Genomic DNA, 12,879 nt, shown 5'->3' on the forward strand with positions numbered 1-12,879 from the left:
TTTGAGCCAGATAATTCTTTTTTTTTTTTTTTTTTTTGAAGATTTTATATAGTTATTTGAGAGAGAGAGAGCAAGAGAGAGAACACACAGATAGGGAGAGGGAGAAGCAGGCTTCCCACTGAGCGGGGAGCCTGATGCGGGACTCGATCCCAGGACCTGATCATGACCTGAGCTGAAGGCAGACGCTTAACCGACTGAGCCACCCAAGTGCCCCTGAGCCAGGTAATTCTTTGTTATGGGAGGTTGTTCTGTGCATTGTGGGATGTTTAGCACCATCAGCATGTCTGGCTTTCGCCTACTAGATGCCAGTAGCAAACTCCTGGTTGTGATAGTGTCTTCAGACATTGCCAAATGTCCCCTGGAGGGTAGAGTTCCCTTGGTTGAGAATCGTTGATCTAGGGTCGATAGACAGGGTGTGTGATGGTCAGCATGTCTGTGAGCCTGTTTATTCTCATGTGTGTGGAGGAGCTAAATCTTGGCCTTTATTGTCACATTTTGTCTCTTCACTCAGTTGCCAGGAATAAAAATAAATTTCATACTTAGGAGCTCTTTCTTTGGTCAAATACTTTATGAACACTTATGAGAATAAATTCAAGCTTAATGTAGTACTATATTCCTTTAGATAATATTTCTGAAAGTTTGATGAAGACGAGAGAGACTGAAGATAGTTTTTCCATTGAGCCCATATTTTCATGTTTTATTCAAGAAAATAATATCTCTTTTGAAGGTTCTGAACACTAAAATACAGGCTCCCATTTAAACATCTAAAGAGATGGAACCCTGACTATTTTGTGCTGTTGGAAAGAAAATAAACCAGGTTATTTCTTTTCCATGACTGTCTAGGGTAACATCTTATTACGACACTCCCTTTGAAATAAAGCCTTCATTGTAACTTCCCTCATAACAGATGAAGAAAATTCTTGCCATGCAAGTATATTACAAAAGAGAGCATTCAGAAACTTAACCAATACTGGTATGCCTAGTATTGGTACACTGAGAGAGTGAAAAGCATAGTTAGAAGATGCACTTGTCCTTTAGAAGCTTCTAATCTAATTCAAGAGATATCATATGCTTAAGTGAAAACTGTACTGATAAGCTTATAAAATAATTAGTGTGCAAACAGAGGTGGATGTAGTGAAATGAGAAACAACTTGGAACCTTCTAGTTCGTTCATTCATTTAACCACCCATCCATTCACTTGTTAATTTAGTCATTCCAGAGCTATTTAGTGAGCACCCACCCTGTGACAGGTACTGAACTAGGCCATGTGTATATGAAGATGATTGAGAAGCAGCCCCTTCTCTAGAACAAGAGAGAGTCAGGAAGTCATATGGAAAACCACCGATTGGGGAAAAGTGAGTGATGAGAGGATTAAGACAGCAGAAGGCTGTAAAGAAGGAGGAGCCCTGAGGCGGGGCAATGCCTGAGCCTACAGGAGCTGTGGAAGCTTCATGGAAGAGAAAGCCTTCTCTGGGGCTTGGTACGGAGTTGACCAGATGAAGGTTTTCAGCAGAGGGATAGCCAGGACCAAGGCATAGAAGTGTGAGAGTGCACAGCAACTTGGGAGGAGGGTGGAGGCTGTGGATAGCTGAAGCATAGCATCCTTGGGGATGGTGGGTGGAGATGGCACCGAAGAGATGGGTCAGGGGGAAATTGTGAAGGGCCGTGGGGGAGCTGCTAAAGAGTTTGCACTTAGTGCTGTGGACACTGAGAACCACTGACAATTTTTAAGCATGGGGATTTCAGTCAGATTTGTTTTCTAAAAGGGATCATTCTGGTAATAGTATAGAAGAGGAATTAAACAGTGGCTGTAGAGCCCACTTGGCAAGCTATTGTTGTAGTCTAGGAGAGAAATGGTGAGGGTCTTCGCTCAGACCACCTTAGGGATCTAGCTATTACAGACTTGGGGCGAGTGGTTTCTAAGGCACAAAATAACATTGACAATAACAGCTACTATTTGTTAAATTCTTACAAGTGCCGGAGGCTATGTTATAGTTGTGAAAAGTGAGACTCATGAGGTAGGTAAGGAAACTGCCCACAGTCAGGCACTTGGCAGGTACCAGTGCTGGCTGGGACCCAGGTGTGTCTGCTCTAGAGCCCCTGTATCACGGAGCTGCCTCTCAGAGAGGGCCTGCTGTACTGCATGGTGTCTGAAGTTCCTTTAATTTATTTATTTTTAAAGATTCTATTTATTTATTTGACAGAGTGAGTGAGAGAGAGAGAGAGAGAGAGTGTGCACGAGTGGGGGGAGGGTCAGAGAGACAAGCAGACTCCCCCACTGAGTGCAGAGTCCAACCTGGGGCTCAATCCCAGGACCCTGGGATCATGACCTGAGCCTAAGGCAGACACTAAACCGACTGAGCCACCCAGGTGCCCCTGCGGTTCCTTTTAGATCTGAAATTCTTTAAGAACAGATTGAACTGTTTTGAGGTAGTAAATAGTTACCAGATTTGGGTAGATTTGGCTTGGAGAAATTTTCTAAAGAGGTAAATTCTGAGGTAGGCTGTCAAGTTAGAAGAGATAATGACCCATTAAACAGCCCAGACTATCTGAACACTAAAGTGAAGAGTAAATTCCAGTTGGATATTGAAGGTGTCCTAAGCGGTAGTTTCTATATAAAGACTAGTGAGCATTCTTGACTTGTTTATGTGGATTAACCCCAGAAGAACACTTGTTTTATGCCTTTTCTGTGCTTGGTGCTATTTCAAGTCACCTATGAATTAACTATCCAGTGTTCATTGGAGTATGTCCAAAAATGAGGTTGGACACCAAGATGTGGCTTCGAGCTCCCTTGCCAAATTGCTAATTGCTCTTAGGGCAGATCCAGAGACTGTGGCTTAGTTCAGATTTCGTCTTGATGGTAGTGGCTCTCATTACCACTAGGCAGCAGGGATGTGTGCAGCAAGCGTGTTGAGTGTTCGCCATAGAAGGTTCTTTATCCAGCCCATCAGGGGTAGGGGAGTAAGTGGGGTCTGCCACAGCCTCTGTGCTGAGCCTGTGCGTTAACCGTGTCAGAAATAGGATTAGTAAAACCTAAGAATTTTAAAAAAGAGATTTTTCATTTAAAAAAAATTTTAATTCCAGTATAGTTAAGTGTTATATTAGTTTCAGGTGTACACTGTTGTCATTCAGCAGTTCTATGCATTACTCAGTGCTCATCATGATAAGTGTACTCTTGAATCCCTAACACCTGTTTACCCATTCCCCTACTCACCTCCCCTCTGGTAACCATCAGTTTGTTTGTTCTCTATAGTTAGGAGTCTGTTTCTTGGGAAGCTCCTGGGGGGCTCAGTCGGTTGAGCAACTGACTCTTGATTTTGGCTCAGGTCATGATCTCAGGGTGATGGGCTCAAGCCCCCCCACCCCCCGCATCAGGCTCCCTGCTCAGGGGGGAGTCTGCTTGAGATTCTGCCCCTCCCCCCTGCTTGTTTCCTCGTTGTCTCTCTCTTTCTCTCAAATAAATAAATCTTAAAAAAAAAAAAAAAGCCGGGGTGGACGCCTGTGTGGCTCAGTCAGTGAAGCATCGACTCTTGATTTCAGCTCAGGTCATGATCTCAGGGTTGTGAGATCGACCCCCTGAGTCAGGCTCTGCACTGGGCATGGAGTCTGCTTAAGATTCTTTCTCTCTTCCTCTCCCTCTGCCCTGCCCCGACCCTCTCCCTCTCTTAAAAAAAAAAAAAAATGTTCCCTTTCCTTCTAAAAAAAAACAAAAAACAAAGAGTGTTTCTTGGTTTGTCTCTCTCTTTTTTTTTTCTCTTACTCATCTGTTTTGTTTTTCAGATTCAACATATGGGTGAGATCATATGGTATTTGTCTTTCTCTGACTGACTTATTTCACTTAGCATTATCCTCTCTAGCTCCATCCATGTTGTTGCAAATGGCAAGATTTCATTCTTTTTTATGGCTAAATAATATACACACAAACAAACACCACTTCTTCTTTATCCATTTATCAGTGGACACTTGGGCTGCTTCCATAATTTATCTATTGTAAATAATGCTGTTATAAACATAGGGATGCATGTATTCCTTTGAATTAGTATTTTTGTATTCTTTGGGTAGTACCCAGTAGTGCAATTACTAGATTGTAGGGTAGTTCTATTTTTAACTTTCTGAGAAACTTCCATACAGTTTTCCACAGTAGCTATACCAGTTTGCATTCCCACCAACAGGTTTCTGTTTCTCCACATCCTTGCCAACACTTGTTATCTCTTGTGTTTTTTATTTTAGCCATTCTGACCATTGTGAGGTAATATCTCATTATAGTTTTGATTTGCATTTCCCTGATGATAAATGATGTTGAGCATCTTTTCATGTGTCTGTTGGTCATGTGTATTTCTTCTTTGGAGAAATGTCTGTTCATGTCTTCTGCCCATTTTTTAATTGGATTATTTGTTTTTTGGGTGTTGAGTTGTATCAGTTCTTTATATATTTTACATACTAACTGATACTAACCCATTATCATCAGATATGTCATTTGCAAATATCTTCTCCCATTCAGTAGGTCACCTTTTAGGGTTTTTGTTTTGTTTTGTTTGTTTTTTACTTAAAAAAATAGTTGTATTTATATTCCACAATTTGCTCAAATACTGTTTTTCTTATAAACTTTCTACAGGATGCTTTTTAAAAAAATTCTTCATTGTCTCTTGACTGTGTTATGGGATTTCAGGGAAATAGTTCTGTGTATTTTTATAGCTTAATTTGTACTAAAGGGAGGGCAGGTGGTCACATGCAGATCATGTGGGATTCTAACATGCCATTTAGTGAGTTTTCTGATGTGGACCATCCCTTTGATGCTGAAGGTAATGGATCTGTTGAAAGAAGTGATCGTAGATTTGGATTACTGCTCTCTACATCTTCCAGTTTTTCTGTGTTTTCTTCCCAAATAATGTGAAATCTTGTGACTCTAGGATTAGATACCAGAATATTCCTTTGAACCTTAGAAAAAGTCTGGTTTTCCTGGCAGATTTTTCCTTAATTCTGTCTCGGTATATTCATTATTTACATTAATAGCCAACTCTAATAAATTCTCGATCTTAATACGTGCATGTAATTAGAACAACTGTTACAACTACTGCATCTGTTTCTGGAATGAGTCCTGGATTAGATGCATCAGCCTGAAATACAAACATATGCCTTCCTGCAGGGCCTCAGTGGGGAGCAAGATGGGCTCCCACTCCCAGAATGGACTCGGAAACTTTAACTGCAGCTCCACCTGCTGGTGTGGGTTAAGACCAGTTGCCTTTTAGTTTTAAGCCCCAATAGTTTATTTTTGTTTTTATTTCCCTTGCCTTGGGAGACCCATCTAGAAAAATGTTGCTAGGGCCGATGTTAAAGAAATTACTGCCTGTGTTCCTCTTCTAGGATTTTTATGGTTTCGGGTCTCACATTTAGTTCTTTAATCCATTTTGAGTTTATTTTGGTATAAGAAAGTGGTCCAGTTTCATTCTTTTGTGTGCAGCTGTCCAGTTTTCCTAACACCATTTGTTGAAGAGACTCTTTTTCCCATTGCATATTCTTTTCTGCTTTGTCAAATATTAATTGACCATAAAATTGTGGGTTTATTTCTGGGTCATCTTCTGTTCTGTTCCATTGATCTATGTATCTGTTTCTGTGCCAGTACCATACTCTTTTGATTACTATAGCTTTATAACTTGAAGTTGGGAATTGTGATAACCTCTAGTTTTGTTTTCCTTTTTTAGTGTTGCTTTGGCTATTGGGGTGTTTTGTGGTTCCATACAAATTTTAGGATTGTTTTGCTCTAGCTCTGTGGAAAATGCTGATGGTATTTTGATACAATTACATTAAATCTTTGGGTAGTATAGACTTTTTAACAATATTTGTTCTTCCAATCCATGAGCATGGTATGTATTTCCATTTCTTTGCGTCGTCTTGAATTTCTTTTATCAATGTTTTATAGTTTTCGGAGTACAAATCTTTCACCTCTTTGTTTAAGTTTATTCCTAGGTATTTTATTATTTTTGGTGCAATTGTAAATGGAATTGTTTTCTTAATTTCTCTTTCTACTGCTTCATTATTAGTGTATAGAAATGCACCAGATTTCTATACATTGATTTTGTATCCTGTGACTTTACTGAATTCATTTATTCATTCTAGTAGTTTTTTAATGGAGTCTTTAGGGTTTTCTGTATATAGTACCTTGTCATCAGCAAGTAGTGAATGTTTTGCATCTTCCTTACTGATTTGTATGCCTTTTATTTCGTTTTTTTGTCTGATTGCTGTGGCTAGGAGTTCCAGTATATGTTGAATAAAAGTAGTGAGAGTAGACATCTTTATGTTGTTCCTGATCTTAGAGGAAAAGCTCTCAGTTTTTTGCCATTGAGTGTGATGTTAGCTGTGGATTTTTCATGGATGGTCTTTATTATGTTGAGGTGTGTTCCATCTAAACCTACTTTGTTGACAGTTTTTATCATGAATGGATGTTGAATCTTGTCAAATGCTTTCCTGCAAATATTGAAATGATCATATGGTTTTTATCCGTTCTCTTGTTAATGTGTTATATAATTATGATTGATTGCAAATATTAAACCACCCTTGCATCCTTGGAATAAGTCCCACTTGATTATGGTGAATGATTTTTTTGTAATGTATTGTTAGATTTGGTTTGTTAATATTTTGTTGAGGATTTTTGCATCTGTGTTCATCAGGGATATTGGCTTGTAGTTCTCTTTTTTCGTGGTGTCTTTTGTCTGGTTTTGGTATCAGGGTAATGCTGGCCTCGTAGAATATATTTGGAAGCTTTCCTTCCTCTTCTATTTTTGGGAATAATTTGAAGAGAATAGGTATTAACTCTTTTTAAAATATTTGGTAAAATTTACCTGTGAATCCTTCTGGATTGGGTGCTCCAGTATTGGGATTGATCCCTTTATTGTTATGTAATGCCCTTCTTTGTTTCTTATTATAGTCTTTGTTTTAACATCTATTTTGTCTAATATAAGGATTCCCACCCTGGCTTTTTTTTTTCCCCCCACATCCGTTTGCATGGTGAATGTTTTTTCATTCCTTGGCAGTGGTCTAATTCTTAGTTCAGTTCTAAAACTTTAGTATAATGTTTAGGATGAAATTCATGCAAGAGCAGCTTGGGAGTGAGCTAGAAGTTCATAAACAATTTTATAGGGTTGCTTTCCTGAGCTCTGCTTTCTCCATGGTCTCTCCACTACTTTTGGGTTTCCTGTAATTTTTTTTTTTTTCAGTCCTTTATCTAGAAAGGTGGGGCTTTATTTTCCCTGCTCTGCTACGTGCTTTCTGTAATGATACTTGTGTCCAGAGCCAAGCAATGGATATTTACGTTGTCCTCTTGGAACCACAGCTCTTCTAGTTGGAGAGGAAAGTTCCAATCCTTCAGTGTTTCTGGTGCCTGTGAGCCCCTTGCTGCCACCCCATCACTACCAGGAGATCCCATTCTTTCTCCTCAAGCCCGAAGCAGAGGACTTCTACCTGAGTTCTCTCTACCTGTGCCAGTGTCCGTTGCTGAGTTCTCCCTTCAGGCTGATGAATCAGATGGGAAAAAAATGGTAAAGTCCCCATTTGTTAGATGGTACATCAAACTCTGTTCTTCCTGAATTCATGAACACCGTATATCTCTCCATTTCTTTAGATCTTACTTAATTTTTTTCAGCAATGTTTTGTACTTTCTACACAGAGTAGTCCCCCTTTATGTGTGGTTTTCCTTTCTGCAATGTCAGTTAGCCGAGGTCAACCACAGTCTGGAAGCAGATGATCCTCCTTCTGACCTGTTGTCAGAGGGTGAGTAGTAGTCTGCCTAAAGCTGCATCACAATGCCTACATCCTTCACCTCACTTTATCTTATCATATAGGCATTTTATCATCTCCCATCATCACAAGAAGAAGGGTGACTACAGTACAATAAGATATTTTGGGAGATAGAGACCACATTCACATAAAATAAATTACAGTTTTATTTATAATTTTATTTTTATTTTTTTATTAGTTTTATTACAATTATTATTATAATTGCTCTATTTTATTAGTATTGTTGTTAATCTCCTACTGTCCCTAATTTGTAAATTAAACTTCATCATTGGAATGTGTGTATGGGAGAAAACATAGGCTATATAGGATAGGCATACAAGGTTTGGTTCTGTCTGCAGTTTCAGGAATCCATGGGGGTCCTGGAATACATGCCCCACGAATAAGGAGGTGCTAACTCTACAGGTCTTGCCTACATTTTGTTATTTATCACCAAGTAATTCATATTTTTTAATGTTCCTATAAATGGTATTTTTTAAAATTTATGTTCCCGTTTTTCACTGCTGGTTTATAGAAATACAGTTGATTTTTTATATTGATCTTACCTACTGCAACTTTGCTTAGTTCACGTATTAGTGCTGGTAGCATTATTGTAGATGCCTTAGAGTTTTCTCCATAGATGACTGTGTGATGTGTGAATAATGAAAGTTTTACTTTTCCCTTCCTAATTTGTATACCTTCTATTTTATATTATTGCCTGATTGCTTTGGCTGGGACCATCAGCAAAGTGCTGAACAGCAGTGATGAGAATGGACGTCTATGCCTTGTTCTCAGTGTTGGGAGAAATCAGCATTCAGTTCGTTGTATTAGGCTTTAGTTAGATTTCTTATAGGTGCCTTTTATTATTTGGAGAAAATTCATTTCTGCCTATATCTATAATTTGAGAGTTTTTGTTATGAATGATATTGAATTTTATCAAAACTTTTTCTGCATTATTGAATTGATCATTTTTTTTCTGTTAGTGTGGTGAATTGTATTGATGATTTTCAACTTTTAAAGCAGCCTTGCATTCTTAGGATAACCTCACTTTGTCATGATCTAGTATCCTTTTTATAAGTTGTGGTTTTTTAAATTCTGAATTCAATTTTTAATAGACATAGGACTAAAGTTTCAACTTCTTTTTACTTCTGTCTTAGTAACTCATTTCTTTCAAGGAAATTGTCCATTTTATCTAAATTATCCTATTCTTATAAGATTATTTATAATATTTCCTTGTTATCTATTTAATATCATTTTAATGTCTGCAGGCCCTGTAGTGATTTTCTGTCTTTCATTCATTTTTTTATATCTATAACTTGTGCTTTTCCTTTTCTTTTTTTACTAAGTTAACAAAATTTTAATTTTTTTATCTCCCAATCCTTGCATATATGCATACATTTATTTTAAAAACCTGATATATAATAGCATATATGAAATTACGTATTTCTCCATCTGAGAATATATTATATATTTTCAATGGCCATGTGTTTGTTTAGTCACCTTTTTTACAACCAAACATTTTATTGATGTATGATTGCCATACAAAAAGGGCTGTACATATTTAATATATACAACTTTATGAGTTTGGAGATAAGCATCCAACCTGTGAAACCATCGCCATAATCAGTGCCATAAACATATCCATCACCTCCAAAAGTTTCCTCCCATCTTCTTTATTTTTAGTTTTTGTAATAAGAACACTTAAGATCTACTGTCTTAGCAAATGTTTAAGTTTGCAGTATAGCATTGTTAACTATGGGCACTATGCTGTACAGTGGATCTCTAGGACTTACTGTCTTACGTAACTGAAACTTTGTACCCTTTGACCAAGATCTTGTTTCCTCCTCTTCCCAGGCCCTGGTAACCACCACTTATGAATATCAGTCATTTATCTTTTTAATGCATTATTCTCAAAATTGAGGACCTCTTGAGAGCTATTTTAAGATCCTCCAAAATACCTAATAGAATGCTCTGCATACAGGGTACCACGGTGCTTGTAGATTAAATAAAGGATGATAAAGACTTAATTGTGGAGTATAGATGGCAACCCTTGTTGGTGGGAATATACATTGGTGCAGCCACCATGGAGAACAGAATGGAGGTTTCTCAAAACATTAAAAATAAAATTACCATATGATCCAGCAGTCCCACTTCTGGACATATAACCAAAGGAATTGAAATCAAGATCTTGAAGAAATGTATGCACTGTCCTTTTTATTACAGCATTATTCAAAATAGCCAAGACACAGAAGCAACCTAAATGTCCATCGAGGGATGATGGATAAAGAAAGTGTTGTATTTACATTCAATGGAATATTGTTCAGCCTTAATAAAGAAGGAAACCTGCCATTTGCAATAACATGGATGGACCTGGAGCACATTATACTAAGTGAAATAAGTGAGACACAGAAGAACAAATACTACATGATTCCATTTACATGAGGAATCTAAAATTGTGAAACTCCCTTTTTTCTTTTTTTAATCCAGCTAGAAGTTTGTCAGTTTTATTAATCTTTTCAGAGTTAGCTTTTGGTTTCACTGAGTTTTTTTTTTTAAGATTTTATTTATTTGTTTGTTTGAGAGAGAGAGAGAGAGAATGAGTGAGAGAAAGCACAGGATCCGGGGCAGAGGGAGAGGGAGAAGCAGGCTCCCCGCTGAGCAGGGAGCCCAACTTGGGGCTCAATCCCAGGACCCCGGGATCATGACCTGAGCCAAAGGCAGATGTTTAACCGCCTGAGCCACCCAGTTGTCCAGTCATTGAGTTTTCCATATTGTTTTTCTGTTTTAGATTGCATTGAGTTCTACCCTTGTCTATTTATTCTCTTCCTTCTTACTTCAGGTTTAATGTGTTTTCTTATTCTTTTTTTTTATTTTAATTTTTAATTTTTTTTTAGTAATCCCTACACCCAGTGTGGGGCTGGAACTCATGACCCTGAGATCAAGAATCACATGCTCTTCCAAATGAGCCAGCCAGACATCCCTCTCTTTTCTTAGTCTTAAGATGGAAGCTCTGATTACTGGTTGTAAACTTGGTCTTTCTGATAGAAGCATTGGAAGCTATAAAATCTTCTAAGAGGAACATTTATGTAGAAGAACATGTTCACATCTCTGAAATCAGGATTCATCTCACACGCAAGTTCATCTCACAGCTATACTTGTCATACTTTTTTCTTTCTCAGTGATTCAAATAGTAATGATGCATCTCACAATTATTAGTTTCCTAGATTCAATGAAATGTGGTTATTATACAATTCTTTTGAACTTTGCTTATCTAATAGTTGCTGAGTGAAGATCCTGACATAATGATGCTTGTGAGTCATAACTCAAATAGCTACTTTCTCCTTGCCAGTGAGACCATTGTTTATACTTTGTTTAAAGAATGAATTTTGGTCTTTTTTCTTTTTATGCATTATCCTCAAAACTGAGGGTTCCTCAAGAGCTATCTTAAGATATTCCAAACTATCTAATAGAATGTTCTGCACACAGTGTACAAAGTGCTTATAGATTAAATAAAGGATAAAGACTTAATTGCAGAGTATAGCCTTAAAAGTGGCCCCCAAAGGAAAGATCTCTGAGTTTACAATTAATGTGTACATCAGAAAGTTACAAGGGGCACCTGGGTAGCTCCGTCAGTTGAGCATCTGACTGTTGATTTTGGCTCAGGTCATGATCTCAGGTTTGTGAGATCAAGACCCACGTGGGGCTCTGCACTCAGCAGGGGGTCTACTTAAAGATTCTTTCCTTCTCCTGTTGCCCCTTCCCCTGCTACAGCTCTCTCTCATAAGCAAATAAATACATCTTTAAAAAAAATTGCAAGTATCTATATGTTATGGGGTATCTCTTACCTTCAGTGAACAAGCAGTAAACACCAAAGTACTTTTCTACCTAAAAGAGACCTCTTTTTAATTCATTTTAGATCTTTTGCTATCAGTTGCTGCATTTTTGTTTCTTTGTTTAGACATAGATTACCTTTGTGTTCCTTTCGTACTTTAAATTAAATATGCAAGTATTTATACTACATACACCCCACTATTTGTTTTCTTATTTATGTTATCCAATATGTGTTTCCTTTAGGTACTTTATCTTTGGGGTTTTATTTTTCTTTAACTGAATGAAATAGAGCATAAAAAGATTTTTAAAATTTCTTTAGCTCCTTAAAACCCTGTTGGTTTCACATGCTGGAAGGACTCCCTGGCAGTATTCCAGTCTAGAATTCTACAAGGCTTTCCTTATACAGTCTACTCCTGCTCCTCTAAGTCTGGCATTTCAACAGATAAGGTTTTCTTGTCTTTTTTTTTTTTAAAGATTTATTTATTTTAGAGAGAGCACAGGAAGGAGGGGAAGAGGGAGAGAGAGAGAATCTCAAGCAGACTCCCTGCCGAGTGCAGAGCCTGAGGCAGGGCTGGATCTCACGACCCTGAGATCATGACCTGAGCTAAAATCAAGGGTCGGACACTTTAACCAACTCAGCCACCCAGGAACCCCAAAGTTTTCTTTATTGTTCGTTTTTCTGTTTTTCCTCATCATAGGGGAGTTACATCACATACAAATTTAACTCAGACACTGACTTTAGAGCTCAACCCCAAGGGAAAAAATGATTGTACTCTTAGCTGCCTATGGCACTAAAGAGCAGAGCCCAGGGATCCATTCTTACATTGGAAAAATTTCATCTATCAGCAAACCTACCTTCCTCCCGGCTCAGAAAGCCCCAGGACACTGTTTGCTGGTGTAAGAAGTCAGGGTTTTTGTTTTTCAATTAGAATACTCTTGGCTTGGATTAACAGAATGCTCAACCAAGTGTGGCTTAAAGAGTGAGGATTTATTTGTCTCATTTAATATGAAATCCACAGTTAGGCAGCTGGTGAAATGGTCTAGTGATTTCAGGGTTCTGGTCTTCCCCTTAGAATTTCAATATGGCTTTCCCTTTCTAAGCATCATATCCCCATGCAACATCTGTCCTACAGTCACTTTTCCTGTTGTGTGTGTGTGTGTGTGTGTGTGTGTGTGTGTGTAAGACAGAGATCAAAGAGGAAAAACTTTCCCATTAACCCCATGTGTGCCTTCTCATATGTCTTATTGTCCAAGGTTGGGCACATGGTGCTCTAGGTG

The 12,879-nt window shown here is 38.0% G+C and overlaps 1 protein-coding gene across 4 annotated transcripts in view; it reads left to right on the forward strand.

The window, feature by feature from the left end:
• The window catches only part of PLD1 (phospholipase D1), a 199,727-nt gene that overhangs the window by 100,543 nt on the left and 86,305 nt on the right, over positions 1-12,879 (forward strand). The window lies entirely within an intron of this gene.

This window comes from Eumetopias jubatus, unplaced genomic scaffold, assembly GCF_037043125.1.
Source record: "Eumetopias jubatus isolate StellerSeaLion01/CBP00866 unplaced genomic scaffold, mEumJub1_p1.0 scaffold_1, whole genome shotgun sequence".
Classification (NCBI taxonomy): domain Eukaryota; kingdom Metazoa; phylum Chordata; class Mammalia; order Carnivora; family Otariidae; genus Eumetopias; species Eumetopias jubatus.